At 40.1% G+C, this 14,275-nt stretch overlaps 1 protein-coding gene across 3 annotated transcripts in view; it reads left to right on the top strand.

Moving 5' to 3' along the window:
• The first annotated feature begins 994 nt into the window (after positions 1 to 994).
• mpp7a (MAGUK p55 scaffold protein 7a) overlaps positions 995 to 14,275 on the top strand; it is a 138,518-nt gene continuing 125,237 nt past the window's right edge. For 2 of the 3 annotated variants that reach the window (XM_056364129.1, XM_056364130.1), the window contains exon 1: positions 995 to 1,198. The gene's annotated coding sequence lies outside the window, so the exon portion shown is untranslated. The remainder of the gene's footprint in view (positions 1,199 to 14,275) is intronic. The other variant, XM_056364131.1, reaches the window with a different exon arrangement.

The following is a 14,275-nucleotide window of genomic DNA, read 5'->3' on the forward strand; positions in this document are numbered from 1 at the left end:
TTCTAGGAGTCTATGACTATGATTTCAGTAGGATTACACACTCTTGAAGGTGACTGAAAAGAAACAACAGTCTATTGTTAGCTATTTTAAGACACGTTCTTATTAATTTATCAATTTGTTAAAAGAGTCTTAGAATCAGCTCAATCCTTTACAAAGTGCCTCTTCTGGTCCTTGACCACTTGTTGCTTTCTTTCTTAATCATGACCTGTAGGGGGAGATATCAAACTACTTTTATATCTCTAGTACTAAAACAACAAAACTCACCCAACTGATACCGACTTGCATTACCTGACCTCTCCTAAATAAGATAAAATTATTATTATTTTAAAATAAAGTCAAGTTCGAGTTCACTTCATTCCACCTATAAGGGATGTCATAACTATTTGGAGATTTTCCAAATATAAAAGGGCTAAAGCTTGACAGATACTCCAACATTTGTGCAAGCGTTGCTCTGAGGTATGTTTGAAATTAGGGTCTGTCTGGCCCAAAAACTATAAAGTAAATACATTTTGAAATTGAAACAGATCTAATTGGTGTTGTAATTAACAGGCCTAACTGAAGGCAAATAAGCTGTCTTAAAACCTGTCTTAAAATAGAATAGCAACTCAGAATCCCCAGAAGTTATTTTGTGAATTGCAGTTTCTTATAAATATTTACATGTGTCTATAAACATTATTTCTCGAAGAATTATGATGCCACAGTGTGGTTGTTTTGTTTTCTCCTGTCGGGGATAAGCAAATTTACAATGGAAGCGTTAGCTGATGATTGACAGAACTACAAGCCAATAACGAAACAGCATCAAAAGACTGAACACGCTCTAAAGAATTCTGACCAATGAGGGGACAGACTGGGCGGCCTCTGTGGTAAAAGCCCCGTTTTGTGCAGATCTCAGATCAGCGTTGTGTCGTCGCATACGCTCACGCTAACGTTGTTTCTAAGAAAACAAACCGTTTCCAAGTCAGCGCCCTGACAGACCACTTTATTTGTCTCGTGAAGAAGCCGAGGCGTAACATTTTGAAAGGTTGTGTCCAAGAGGTAGGCACAGAGAGCGGGGATGAGTTACGGTGGATAAACGGGGGGAACAAATCACGGCTTTTAAAGTGAAAAATAAACAAACTGAAAAGTTTTGTTCTCGAAGGAACCGTTGGAGTACACTTTGACCAACAACACACCATTTAACTCCGACCTCCGATGCAAAGTGAGTACCAACATATTGTATCTTGCTAAGAACTTATCTTCACAGTGGTCAAGCCAATGGAAACAAAAAGGCAGTTCCCGTGGGAAATTTCGAAATTAATTCAATATCATTATGCTTTTATGGGGAATACAGAGCTACAGTACGGTGTGTGAGCTCAGGTTCATGATATAAAGTAACCGTATGTGAGCTTAGCCGTTGGTCTTCACGTTCAAAAGGTTTTTACTCAGTAGAAAACTAACTTTATGCTCTATGTAAGACTTTATTCACACCCCAAAATTTTACACTAATGGCTTTGTAGTGGTGTACGTTTCAATGAACGCTCACCCATGACGTCTTGTATTGAGGACTGGTGAAGTGAAAGCAGCTTAGTGCAGGGCTAACATAATGTTTCGTAATTGCAATGGTAGGCTACGGTGGAACCTCCATGGACCGCATAGCTTACACTTGTAAACAAAATGAAATTATAGTTTAGGTATGCTAACATTTACACAAAATCCAAAACAATGGCAAAATTTCCTCGTAACACAACCCTCAACTTCCACAAAACACCCACACCCAAAGCCGAGACTCTCCAGGAAGTACAGTATGCCCATGCAGCTTGGCCGGGGGGAATACAGAGCCCTTGTGCCCTGCAGAGTCAAGTGTGATGACACGGAGCTTGTCACTGGCTGACAGCGCCAAGCCTCTGAGCTGAGCTGGCGGCCCACTGGAGACTCAGCAATTGGCTAGCTTCCATCACATCCCAACTCAGCCACTTGTTTTGCATACTTTGAATTTGTATATTATAATGACACAGGGCACCATGTGTTTTTGTTTTCCAAAATTCTTTCATAACCATTATTGCTCTGCCATGATATGAATGAGGCCTTGTCACATGATATTGCTCAGACTCCTGTGTATCTTTACTTCAACATGAAATTGCCTAATAACCCTCCCAAAAGCCACAATATTATCCATTTCTTAATGTGGTAAAAATTCAGAGAGGCACAAGATGTCAGGAGTAATTTTTTGAAAATGGAAATGCTATTATGTTTCATTCCATTGAGTCATTTGTTCCTCATGACAGTTACAGTCTGCATACTTATTGAATGCACACATAGCCATCACTTAGCAGAGGAAGTGTGGGGCTTGAGAAAAAGAATGTATTGGCTTGTGTAACTGTAGCTTGAAGGAGCATCTTTACAGATCACACTAATCAAGCGAATGCAAAGCTGCATTTCATTGTTATTCAGCATATCAAAATGTTTAATCAAGATCTGTTGTGTAATATTGCAAATATCAGTTTGAAACTTCACTGGCTTGCCATGTGTGGTATCCACATAATGTCCCACCATTCATTACCTCTGCCAAAGAGGTTATGTTTTCACTCGTGTCGGTTTATTTGTCAGCAGGATTATTCAAAAAGTACTGAAGCGATTAGCACCAAACTTGGTAGAGGGATGTTGCATGGGCCAGGGAAGAACCCATTATCAATATGATTTTTTTTCTATGAGGTCTGGTATATGTTGTCTGACACTGGCCTTTGTAGAAGTCTGCTGTCTCTTAGTGCCCTTGTGGTTGGTATGTTTGTTTGTCAGTAGGATTACAAGAAAAGTACCAAACCAATTTGAACCAAACTTGGAGGAGGGGTGGGGGTTGGGCAAGGGAAGAACCCATAAAAGTTTTGGAGTTTAAAGGGGTGGATCCAGGAATTTTTTATCACTTTCCTTAACATTGCAACTATTGATTTGTTCGTCAGTTTCTCAGGAAGTAATGTCTGGATCTTGTTTTAAAATATCAGACATATTAATGGTATTGAGATCTATGACTTTGTACAATTTGGTGCCAATCCAGATAATAATCTCGATCTGACAGATGTGCGTAGGAGTGTTTGGCCTTGGCAGAGGTATGCGCTCTACTGAGTGCCATTCTAGTTGTCTTTGTTTCTTTTTGGTCCCATCCACAAAATTGTTATGGTGCTGTGATTGTGAGAAAAAGCTTGGATGAGCTTCTTTCCCTTGTATTTGAATGCCACAGAGGGGAATCTCCAGAGAGCCGACATTTCTCTGTGTAAACTCTGAAACCTCAATGGTTTGTCTGCAGTTTTGGCCAGCTCCTTTGCTCTCAGTGGGAATAGCCTAGTTCTTCTTTTAAATCTTGCCTAGAAAAAGGTGGGAGGCCTTCAGTCTGAATTCCAACTGGGCAGGGAGGGTCTCTTAGGAGACTTTGGTTATAACTGTTTTGGGCTCATAATCTCTGGTTTATGAGGTCAACATCTTAACATTATAACAAGTCTGTGATGGCTGCATTATGCTTTCACTTTACAGATTCTTCACTGTTGATTGAAGTTAAAATACAAGGTGTTAATAGCTGCTGTTGCCTCCTGAAATGATTCATTGCTGGACTGAAAATGATGCCTTTTTCTTTATTTTAATGCACACAGTGCTGAGGTGTGTGTGTATATGGAGGCAGCTGAGGTCAGGGTGGGGTTGGATGCAGCGGCTCAGACAAGGCACAGCGTAGGAAGCTTTGCCCTGAGTTGTCTGTCTGAACAGGTGTCTCCGAGCTGCAGCTCTGCATAGCTCACATTCCCGGGGTTTTGTTCCTGGCGTGGAGGGTCATCGAGTAGGGGGAGGGAGGTGTGGGAACTAAGAATGCTATGTGCGCAGGGCTCAACTTCCAGAATGAATATGAGCAACCTGCTGATTGAGACAAATGCTTCCTGTCATTGCAACCGCCTGGTTTGTGTTGATGAGAAACCTGTCAGCAGGCCATTGCTCTGTTCATAGCCATGGACAAAGCCGAGCGTTGGCTTCCATAACTGCTAGTCAGCAGAAAGGCTATTTTCTTGGAGCTTAAGGGTGGGTGGGATACAGTGGCTTAAGACTCTTAATCCAAGCATTAGCTTGGATCACTATCATTAACTCAGAATCACAGGAAATTGCCCCGTCTGAAGTGAAACCGTAACTTCAGTCACCTTGTCTACTTACTCAGCACTAATATTAATTTATCTTAAAGGTGACTACGGCTAAATTGAGCAATTCCTTTAGTTCCTGTACAATTTGACTGTGGACAAAAGTCAAATTTCCATTCTTGTTTTTATTGCAAAGCAGTCAAATTGTTCAGTATTTTGTACACGTCAGCAAGTCAAGAAACTTGCCAACAACAGAATGTGGTCATTCTGGTACTGAAGTTAAGCAAAAGACTAAAACAGCCAGAGAATGTAATGAGGTTGTCATGTTGCTTTTTCATCTCTAAATAACTGACTCTGTTTCGACAGCATTAGCTTTTAATGAGTTCAGTGCCTCTTCATCAAGCATTGCGCGCTTTATGAGCTCAGGGCTCTGAGCACTGCCTCCTGACATATTGAGGTGAACCTATTTTACTACCAGCCATTGCTAAACTTTGCAACATATGAAATATGAATACAAGCGTGTGGCTGCAGTAGCTTAGTCCAGTTATAAAGTCTAAAGACAGACAGATTAGAATATTTTTGTACTGCTTGATGTATTTTTGTCTGAGGTCTTTAAAGGTTTCCCATGATTCACCCATGAGCTGCAGAGTTTTGTAGTCTTTTGTTTTGAAATTTAGAGCTAAAACATGATAAGATCATGAAAGCAAACTTCCAGGAACTACAAGAACAAATTTGCTGTCAGTGGAAAAGATCATGTTTGAATCAATCTGCCTTGGCTCATCACTACTTTTACTCATAGAGGAACTCATAGTTATGATTCTGCTGAAGTGAGCTGTATATTTACAGACGGCTGGACAATCTGTCCATCCAACTATCCTTATGCCCACTGACACATTTGTCTTTCCATCCATTCACCCTTCCATTCATCAAACTGATCTTTCATTGATTCTAGTGCTCACCAAACCACTTATTTGCCACTCATTCCATTCATCCATCTATTCATCCATCCATCCTTCTGTCCATGCATAATCACCATCTTGCTCCGTGGTATCACTAATCTCTGTTGCGAGTCTGCATAGTACTTGTGAGCCTGCTGTTGCACTGCTGATCCCAGACAGAGAGATTAAAGTGATGTACTTGGCAGGGTCACAGTTGATAAGCATCACCAGTAGTGATGCTGCGTTGTTTTGCCCCTGCCTGCCCTACAGAGGTGTAGGGTTTCTCTCAGCACCACCTAAGCCTCTGCAGTGCTGCGCTGGAATGAGCCCACCCAGCAGTAGTCAGCCATCAGACACCGATGCTGGCTGCGTTATATTCCAGCTCATGTACATAAAACGCTGTGCTCACCATGCAGGCATGCTGCCCTCATGACTCTGTGCAGGTCGTCTTTTGATGGAGAAAGCAGAGAGACTAAGTGAACGGCAGTAGCATTAATAAAAGTACTGGGTATAGGAAAGCAAGTGAGACCCTGACTCCCCAGGGAGAAGGTTATGCTATAATGTGTTACTATATATTGGTGCAGACATGAGTGGTATGAAAGTGTGGTGTTTTGTTAAGGGACACTGTTTCACTCCTGTTCTAAGACATTCACTGTTAAGGAGTGCAATGCTCCAGTTGTAAAGAACAACAATCTTCTTATGCAGCTACATCTATAGCCTAACAACATGGTTTGTATTGAAAGCCTGAAACATGAACTTGTACAACGAGCTATTGCTGTGGGTATACTGTGTACACAAAATGCCTAGATCACAAGCTTGCAGATGAGATGTTTGAAGGGTTTGTAGTCCGTTGTTTAAAGCTAAAACATTGTGTAAAAGTAACTGCTGCACAAACACATGGAGGCACACTGTATGCTGGTAACAAATTTGTTTATGACTAATTATCAGTAGTCAGTGAAGGCTATACCCTTACATACTGAGGCATGGGATGACATGACTGACGTCAACCTTATTTGTCAATATTGTTTTATTTATGAGGGTTTTCCATGCATGGCCCCTGCCTAGCATTACTATCCCTATTCCCCTTATGGTAGCCCTGTGAATAATTCAACACACTTGGAGCAAACGGAACTTAAATAGGCCAAAGTGTGTGTACTTGTTTGTGGTTCTGTCCAGTAAAATCACAGCAACTGATTTGTGTAGTTTATGCTACTATTGTATGATCATGGTGATGAAAACTGACTTAAGGACGTCTCTGGATAATGTAAAACGTAGTAGATTTGAGCAAAGGGCACAGAACAAATAAGTACTTGCTATCTTTGCCACCTGACTCCGCAGCCTCAAGTCTGCACCATCAGCATGAGAGGATCTATGTCATCTGTCAGTGATGAGTATCCGGTGCTGTATTGATGGGCCACAATATTCATGTAGCTTGTGTTGATATTTGTGCTCTGGGAGCTTGGTTACCATACACTGTGTGTGTGTGTGTGTGTGTGTGTGTGTGTGTGTGTGTGTGTGTGTGTGTGTGTGTGTGTGTGTGTGTGTGTGTGTGTGTGTATGTGTGCGTGTGTGTGTGACTTCTGTTGATCTTTAAGGATGACCAATTTTGCTTATAGTAATTAATCTAAGGGTAATAAAAACACAGTTGTGTTGTATAACGCACATTACACTCTGATTTCACCACCATCTGCTCCTTATTGCTGTGAGAGCCTTTGCTGATATCAAATAACAGAGAGGAACGCAACTTTATCTGTTCAAGTTTTAGAAGTCTAATGGTCACAGTTTCTGGATGTTAAGGCCACATGAAAAGTGGACCTAATGTTGGAAGTTGTTTTTTTTGTCTGACCCTTATAAGCCCCCCTCTACCTTCTTCTGCTGCCTTGATGTTAGGGATCACCCCTCAGGTAAAGCATCCTACTTTCACCACATGACTCCTCTTGGTTTCCCAGCTGCAGTAATGTTTGATGTCGAATGCAACAAAGAGAGAAGGAGCAGATGGTAAAGTGTTGCTTACCTTTCTGATGCTTTGTAATCTTGTAATTTATAATGTCATTCAACACGTTTACTCAGTGAATGGCTGTGGTACGAGGATTGATTTGATGACTGGCAGGAGACAGGAGAGAAGAAATAGGGAAGCCTGAGTGATGTGGTATGTTTGGTTCTTTGTTTCGGTGGGTGGGGTCTTTTAGAGGCCTTGAGCCCATCAGAATAGTGCTGATTATCTAAAGAGGGTTTTCTCTAGCTGCCTGTTTTCTGTCAGTTGGCAAGGACACCTTCCACACAGCAACACTGCCTTTCACACGCTAAATCCCCCCTTTGTGTATAGGGCGTCTCAAGTAGTGTCAGCTTTAGCGCTGTACACTTGTTCCTGTGTTTCCCACTACATCCTTCTGGCTGCAGGCCCCCCCCTGGGGCTGAATTTTCATTTGCCTGTTAACTTCTCTGCCCCTTATTTTCCTCTCTGCTACACTCCACAACACATCAATTATTGGAAAAGGAGGTCTCTGTGTGTAAATGCACACTTTTGTTTTTTAACTTGAAAACATGTTCTCAAGCCTCTCTGTGTATGATTGTGTGTTCATGTATCAGACAGGCCGCCATTCATCTTTAGACCAGCATAGACCCAGTCTGTGCCTATTCCCTCGTTGCTCATTGAGCGCAATTAGAGCAATTTGTCTGTGAAAAACCCCTTCACAACAGCCTATTTGAACCACTGACTGTGCAACCTTCACTCTCTGATGCTGTATGAAGTGATTAAAATTATTCACTCTGGATGATGGTAGACAAGGGGATAGGGTCTGTGTGATATACTTGATTCCCTGTTAATCCGGTTACTTTTGTATGAAACTGTCCATTATCCTCCACCATTCATGTCCACTAACTGGTGTGTTACAGTCTCAGTGATTCAGTTGTAATTCTAGGTCTGTAAGGTTTTGTCAGATTTGGTGAAAAAAATGAGTTTTAGCATTAATGCTTACTAGACTATGGTGGCAGAGAGCTGAAGACACTGTAGCTTAAGAAAACCCAGGCAAACGTACTGAACACCTGTTTAACAACGTGTGTTGCATTCAGCAAAAACAAAAACAAAAATACGCTGGAAATAAGTATGATGAAAGCTAATTAAGAAATACATTCACCAATTTTAAACATACAACAGAAAACTCTGCAAATTGTCCATGATGTCGTAAGAACCCAACAGAAACTTCCAACTGATCAAAAGAGGAAATGACACACTCCTCCTCCTTATGGACTATTGTAATGCACTGTACAATAAGAGCCAACAGTGTTCTCATATCACCTCGGTATCAGTCTCACTAGACTGGCCCTCTTTCAAATTTAGGATTGGATTCATAATCATCCTAATTACTGCCAAGGCCTTGCACAACTTGGCACCACCACACATCCATGAATTACTGACCCCATATATATCCACTAGGCCTCTGAGGTCATGAGAACAAGGGAACACCAGTCTCAAGTCCTACTTTCCTCTTTTTATTGATTCTTCCTGCTCTGATTTGTTCCTCTTTAGCTTTTATTCTTTTAATATTATTTCTTGTTTTTGATTGAATTATGTTTTCTTTTGCTTTTGTCATTGTTTTTTTTTTGCTCCTTTTGCAGCACGTTGTAACCCTGGTTTTGAAAAGTAAAGATTTATTAACTGGCTTTTCTATACTTGAGCTACTATTAAACTGTTTTTAGTATTTTACTAATAACCTTTAATTGTCACTCAGCAAAACCTCCATAGGCTAAATCTCAGGTCGTAATTTTCTAAAAGGCTCTTGGTAGATTTACAGCCAATATCTGCAGGAGGGACGTCCTGCAGTGTTTTATAGTGAAGGTGCTTCACCTCACCTGAGATAAAGAGCACTTCTGCTAATGCAAGTGAAAATGTTACAGTTGTTTTAAATGTGGCGCTAGACCTAATGGAACCCCTGTAGTGACCCTGCATCACACAGCAAAGGCCCCATGATTCAGGCATTTTGACTTGTCATAGCAGGGATGTTATTAATAACAGTAACACTGGCTCTGTTCTATTCAAGTGTCCCAGTGAGCCATGACATTGTGCCAATGTGCCAGCATTCAAAATAGCAGGAGCCTGATACTGTAACTGATAAATGAAATCAGCCATCATTAACTGCATCATTTACACTTGTGCTTTTGCCACTGTGCGTGTGATCCAAAGGCGTTATTGTTAAAATAGTTATCATAGAGGAAATATTGTTAGCACATTTTTCATCATTGCTAATGAACAACTGACTTCGGCATGTTGCATATCTGCGTGCGTTCATTCGTTTTTAATGTCTGTTGTGTAAGACTCAGAAAATTTCAGTATTTGCTTGTGTTTTCTATATTTCTAGTGTGTTTCTTAATGATGGATGTTTCTTGTGTCTTCTGTATTTGCAGTGTTTTTTTTTTCTAATGGTAACATACTGTATGTGTTGTCAAATTGGTGAAGATATTTTCTCCATTTTTTCTATTTGCATGTTTTTTCTTTAGTTCTGGTCTGATGGGCTCTCTCAGCCACTGTACCTGAACTGAAACTAATATTTAATTGTGTGTATTTTATTTTAAGTTGCCAGTTAATACTAATCCGTTTTGCTAGTAAAATGTGCAAAATCTGTCTTTTCATGGCATGAATAATACATAAACATGAGTAGCTGCCATAATTTGAGCCTCACGTTGCCACAGATGTAATTTGGTATTTGCCCTTTATTTAACATTTTAGCAGCTGTAATCATTCTCTACTGCTTATCATATGGTACCCTCATATCAAAGCACAGGCTTCAGTGCTAACTTAGCTCTTAGCCCACCACTAATTGCTAACTAACCTTATGGAAATGCTTTTGAGGGGAGGGTTTTTCGGCTCGGGTAAAATTAAAGTGTGATATTTATAGTTTGCTTTGGATTGTTGGGCTTTGATAACAGAAGGCATGTGGTGTTCATGCAGCAGTGTGTGTAGGAGTAGTTTACTTTGTCCATGATGGTGGTGACTGCACTGTCATGTAGTCTGTAGAGTTAGTCTGGATTTGAATAGAGTTTGAATAGATGGACTTTGCCGGGTGGAGCTGGGTTTGGTTTGTAGGTTCACTGGGTCACAGAGTTTGTTTATGGTGCATAGTACAATATAGGACTGTGACCTTGAAGGACTGATGTGGTTTGTTTGTGTTAAGAACATGGAAAACACAATAGACAATAAAAAATATGTAGATGATATACTGTATATACAATTAATGCACAACGCAGGAGGGAGTTTAAACCATATGCAACTGATTAATACGATTTAAATTAAGTAAATAAAATAAAATTAATATAAAAGGGAAAAAAAGGGAGCGAGAGCAGCTTCCCTTACCTTTAACAAAAGAAAGAGTGTGTATCAGGATACTGTCCCCACAATCAAGAGGGCTTGTAATAATCAGACATTATTAATATTTTGTATTTTAGTTTACGGCCTGATTAATGTGATTTATTCAAGGTTACCATATTCTGTCATCTAATTCTAAATACATAAGCGGTAACCAAACCTAACCTCTAACCTGTTCAGTACCTTTTAGACAAAGTTTGAAAACTGCTTCTCCAATAATTCAACAAATCGGTACAGCTCCAAAACACACGTCAGCGATGCTGGCACGGGCCCCAGCACTCGCCTGAGGGAGCCATATTTGGGGATATTTCTCTAAGCTTTCATTTAGATCATTGTAGTCTATGTAGCACCTTAACTTGTATGAGGCTGTGTCTCTCACAGACAGACAAAGAATGGATCCACTCCAGTGCCTCCTCCCACTGTTCCCCTGATATCTCTAATTGAAATTCCTCCTCCCATGTAAGTTTCAAGTGTTAGCGGAGACAGTTTTCCGTATATAACAGATACGACCCCTTTAACAAGTGGATCTTAAAGAAAAAATCAGGTCCATGATTGATTGTTCTGGGGCCTGAGGATTTAGTGCATTATTTTGTTTAAATAGTGTAAGTGTGAATGAGGCAAATTGACTTTGTAGTTGCTCAGAAGATGGAAACATATTGTCTATGAACAGATCCACGAAATCATGGTTTTCTTTCTCATTTCAGTCATCAATTATACTATTGTTAAAGAATCGTGCAAAAGAATAATTTAAATTTATTGACATGTTACTGGATCATTGAAAACCTATAGCACCTGCAGCATATTTACTTGTCTTACAATTGTTCAATCCAATTTAGTGGTCAAGTGTAACAATGCATTTCTTTGACTAAATGAATTAGACCATTAATCTTTCCTAAAATAGTTTACATATCTATTTGAAGAGGTCTGATGTGATATATGACATAATAATTATCAAGATGCTGCCAGTTTTGTACTGTAGTTCTCCTTCACTCCTTCACCAACTCAGGCTCTCACAGTTGGTCAATATAATGACTACTGTAATGCTTTTTCTATCCACCCTTTTTCCTCTCTTACTTCCGGGGTCGTTAGCACCAGATAGAGACAAAGCAGCTCTTTCTTTGTCCGTTTTGAAGTTGTCCCCAGCGGCTGGATGTTAATCTGACTGACCATCAGCAGCTTCTGTCACGGTCAGGGAAAGACAGATACTGAAAGGCTGAGATAGATAGCAAAGGAGGGGGTGGGGAGGGGTGGCATGGAGGCTGATGACTGGACCATTTGGCATCCGGTGAACAGAGGAGTATTGTGTGCCAGTGGGCCACTGTGGAACAGACTGGTTCTTTACAGGATGAAACTGGTGTTAAAGCTCCAAAATCTTATGGAGGGAGATGTGCCAGAGAGACATTTACCAACTGTACACCTGAGAACAAAATGCTCAGTACCAGTGGACTGTGAGTTCAGATCTGCAGGCAAAGGATATTAACAAATGTTAAATAAAGGGTCACTTCCAGGTTTTCAATGTTAACTGTCCTGGAGACCATTTCCTTATCTCTGATGGGCTTTTTTTCTATTTTAGGTACTATAATGGTACTATAATCGAATATTGGGTTTCATACAACATCCGCTAAACGGTTTCATGTAAAGTGTCATCAGTCAGTGTCACAGGATAATGCAGTGAGCTGGCTTAATATAGATGTGTATTTTAGAGGCCTTGAAATGCAAATATCAAATTAAAATTGAATCTCTAAATGAGTAGATTGCATTTTGAAAATTACTCTTTGGATGTGTTTCTATAAACTCCTTGTCCTCTCTATACATGTCCTAGAAAAGCTAATACTACTCACAGGTGAAGAAAGTCATGTGCATATAAATCTTTACAGAAAAAGCAGAGTAGAGTGACTTTGTTAATCAAGCTGAGTCTCAGATTACCTGTCTTTTTCCTGGACTGCCTTTAAACATTCAGTGGATTGTGGATGAGTATTAAGGTGCAAAGTAACTCATTCACATAATAAAACTAGGGCTGCATGATATTCAAATAAAATTATTTCGCAATTATTTTGGCAGATATTGCAATATGCAATTTCAGTTTGAATGGTCGTCTTTGCATTTCCTAAACAACCACATATGTTGTTTGTTCCAACCCTCTGATCCGACCCATTGGAGTGTCTCCAGAAGTAGTGCCCCTATGCCAGCAGGCGTACTGGATCTTGGTGGCCATAAACATGCAGCTAACCTTATGGAATGTTCATGGCTTGGTTAGCTTTAGGAAAAGATTGTGGTTTGGGTTAAAACAAGTACTTCCTTAACATTAGATGGTCTGTGTTATCATAGTTACAACACTAACAACGTGGTTACGTTTGTGTAATGGTCATGGATAAAAGAAAGAACATAAACTTCTGGTTTCACATGTGAATTGAACACCAGTCTGTGAAATGCCTGTTTTGTTGACTAATCCATCCACCCCAACCTCCCTCTAATACCAACTTTGTCGCTGTATATACTATGTCACCAGACTTCTGCCTTTGCTCATGTCATAATTGCTATGGCTGCTAGATGTCACCTAACAGTAAAGCATATTTTTTATTTTTTATTTTTTACAGGAGTATAGTTTTGTAGGTTACATTAATTAAAAAGTAAAGTAAAGTGGATAGGTTTATACAGTGTAAGCGCTGACAGCTCTGGATGGAAAATGTAACTGCAACAACGAAAACAGCGGTTGTTGGCAGAGGACAGATGTAAATGTAACATCACTTGCACCTGAAGGAAATGTGTGTACACAGATGCAATGTGAACATTGTTTCTGGTCTGCAGCTGTGATGTACAAGTGTTTCACTCCCATCCCAGTCCTGAAGTTACACTGTGTACACTTACACAAAGAGGCACACAGAGGCCTGTGACCAAGTCAGTTTGCAGTGAGTCATATCAGCCAATGTCTCATCTTGAGAACTGCTTATGTTGTAGAAATGATCAGATCCTACATGGGATGGACAAAGGGTGGAATGCAGACAGAAAAGTTGATTGAAAGTTGTTTCTTTATCTAATTAGTAGGAAATTTTTGCCAAGGTGCTGATAGAACCATGTTCAGAGACAGAAGTAATGTTACAGCATTACATAGGTTTGTGCACACTGTTGTGTACTCTTAAGGTCAAAGCCAAGCTGGAGTTGAAACACTACATAAAAGGATAAAGATAAGATCCCTGGCACCGTCTTGCACTGAAATCCAAGTGTAACTTTACTAAACAAAATTGTCTTTTTTTTTTCACCCTAGACAGTTTCACCCTAAACTTTATGTATATGCTGTACTCCACTGATGTTTGAAAGCTGCTACACAATTCAAGGATACCTAATTTTGCCAAATCAAAGGGGTCAAAGGTAAAGCTAGCTACTTTAGGCTTAGCTTTCAAACTGTCATGGCCTTACATAGCACAAACTGTATTCCAAACACTGCAGCTGGTTTTGCTGAGTAGCACAGCTTCAACCAGAGGAACTAATAATCAGTGAGCTCAGCTTCTGTAGTGTTTGGAATAAAAATATACAGAGTCTCGGGGAAATGTATGAGTACTTCTGACATATAATTTTACATTGTAACCTGATGAGATTCACCCTTTGTATGTTGGTACGTGTCATAAATTTATTTAAAAGTTGAGCTTAACTTTAAAAGCTTGGAGGCAGCCTTTCTGTAGGATTGCAGTTAGATCTTTCTGGTATGTTGGAACATGACCATCCACAACCTAGCCTTATACGTTCCTACATGAATCCTTATTTAATATAATCCAACTGAAACAACCTATCAGGCAGCAGCAGCAGCAAGGTAAAACAGATCACATTGGATGGAGAAACCACCATGAGACAGAGGCTCTGGAAAGGGATGTAGCAGTGCCGTCTCA

Source organism: Seriola aureovittata, chromosome 20 (assembly GCF_021018895.1).
Source record: "Seriola aureovittata isolate HTS-2021-v1 ecotype China chromosome 20, ASM2101889v1, whole genome shotgun sequence".
NCBI classification, from domain to species: Eukaryota; Metazoa; Chordata; class Actinopteri; order Carangiformes; family Carangidae; genus Seriola; species Seriola aureovittata.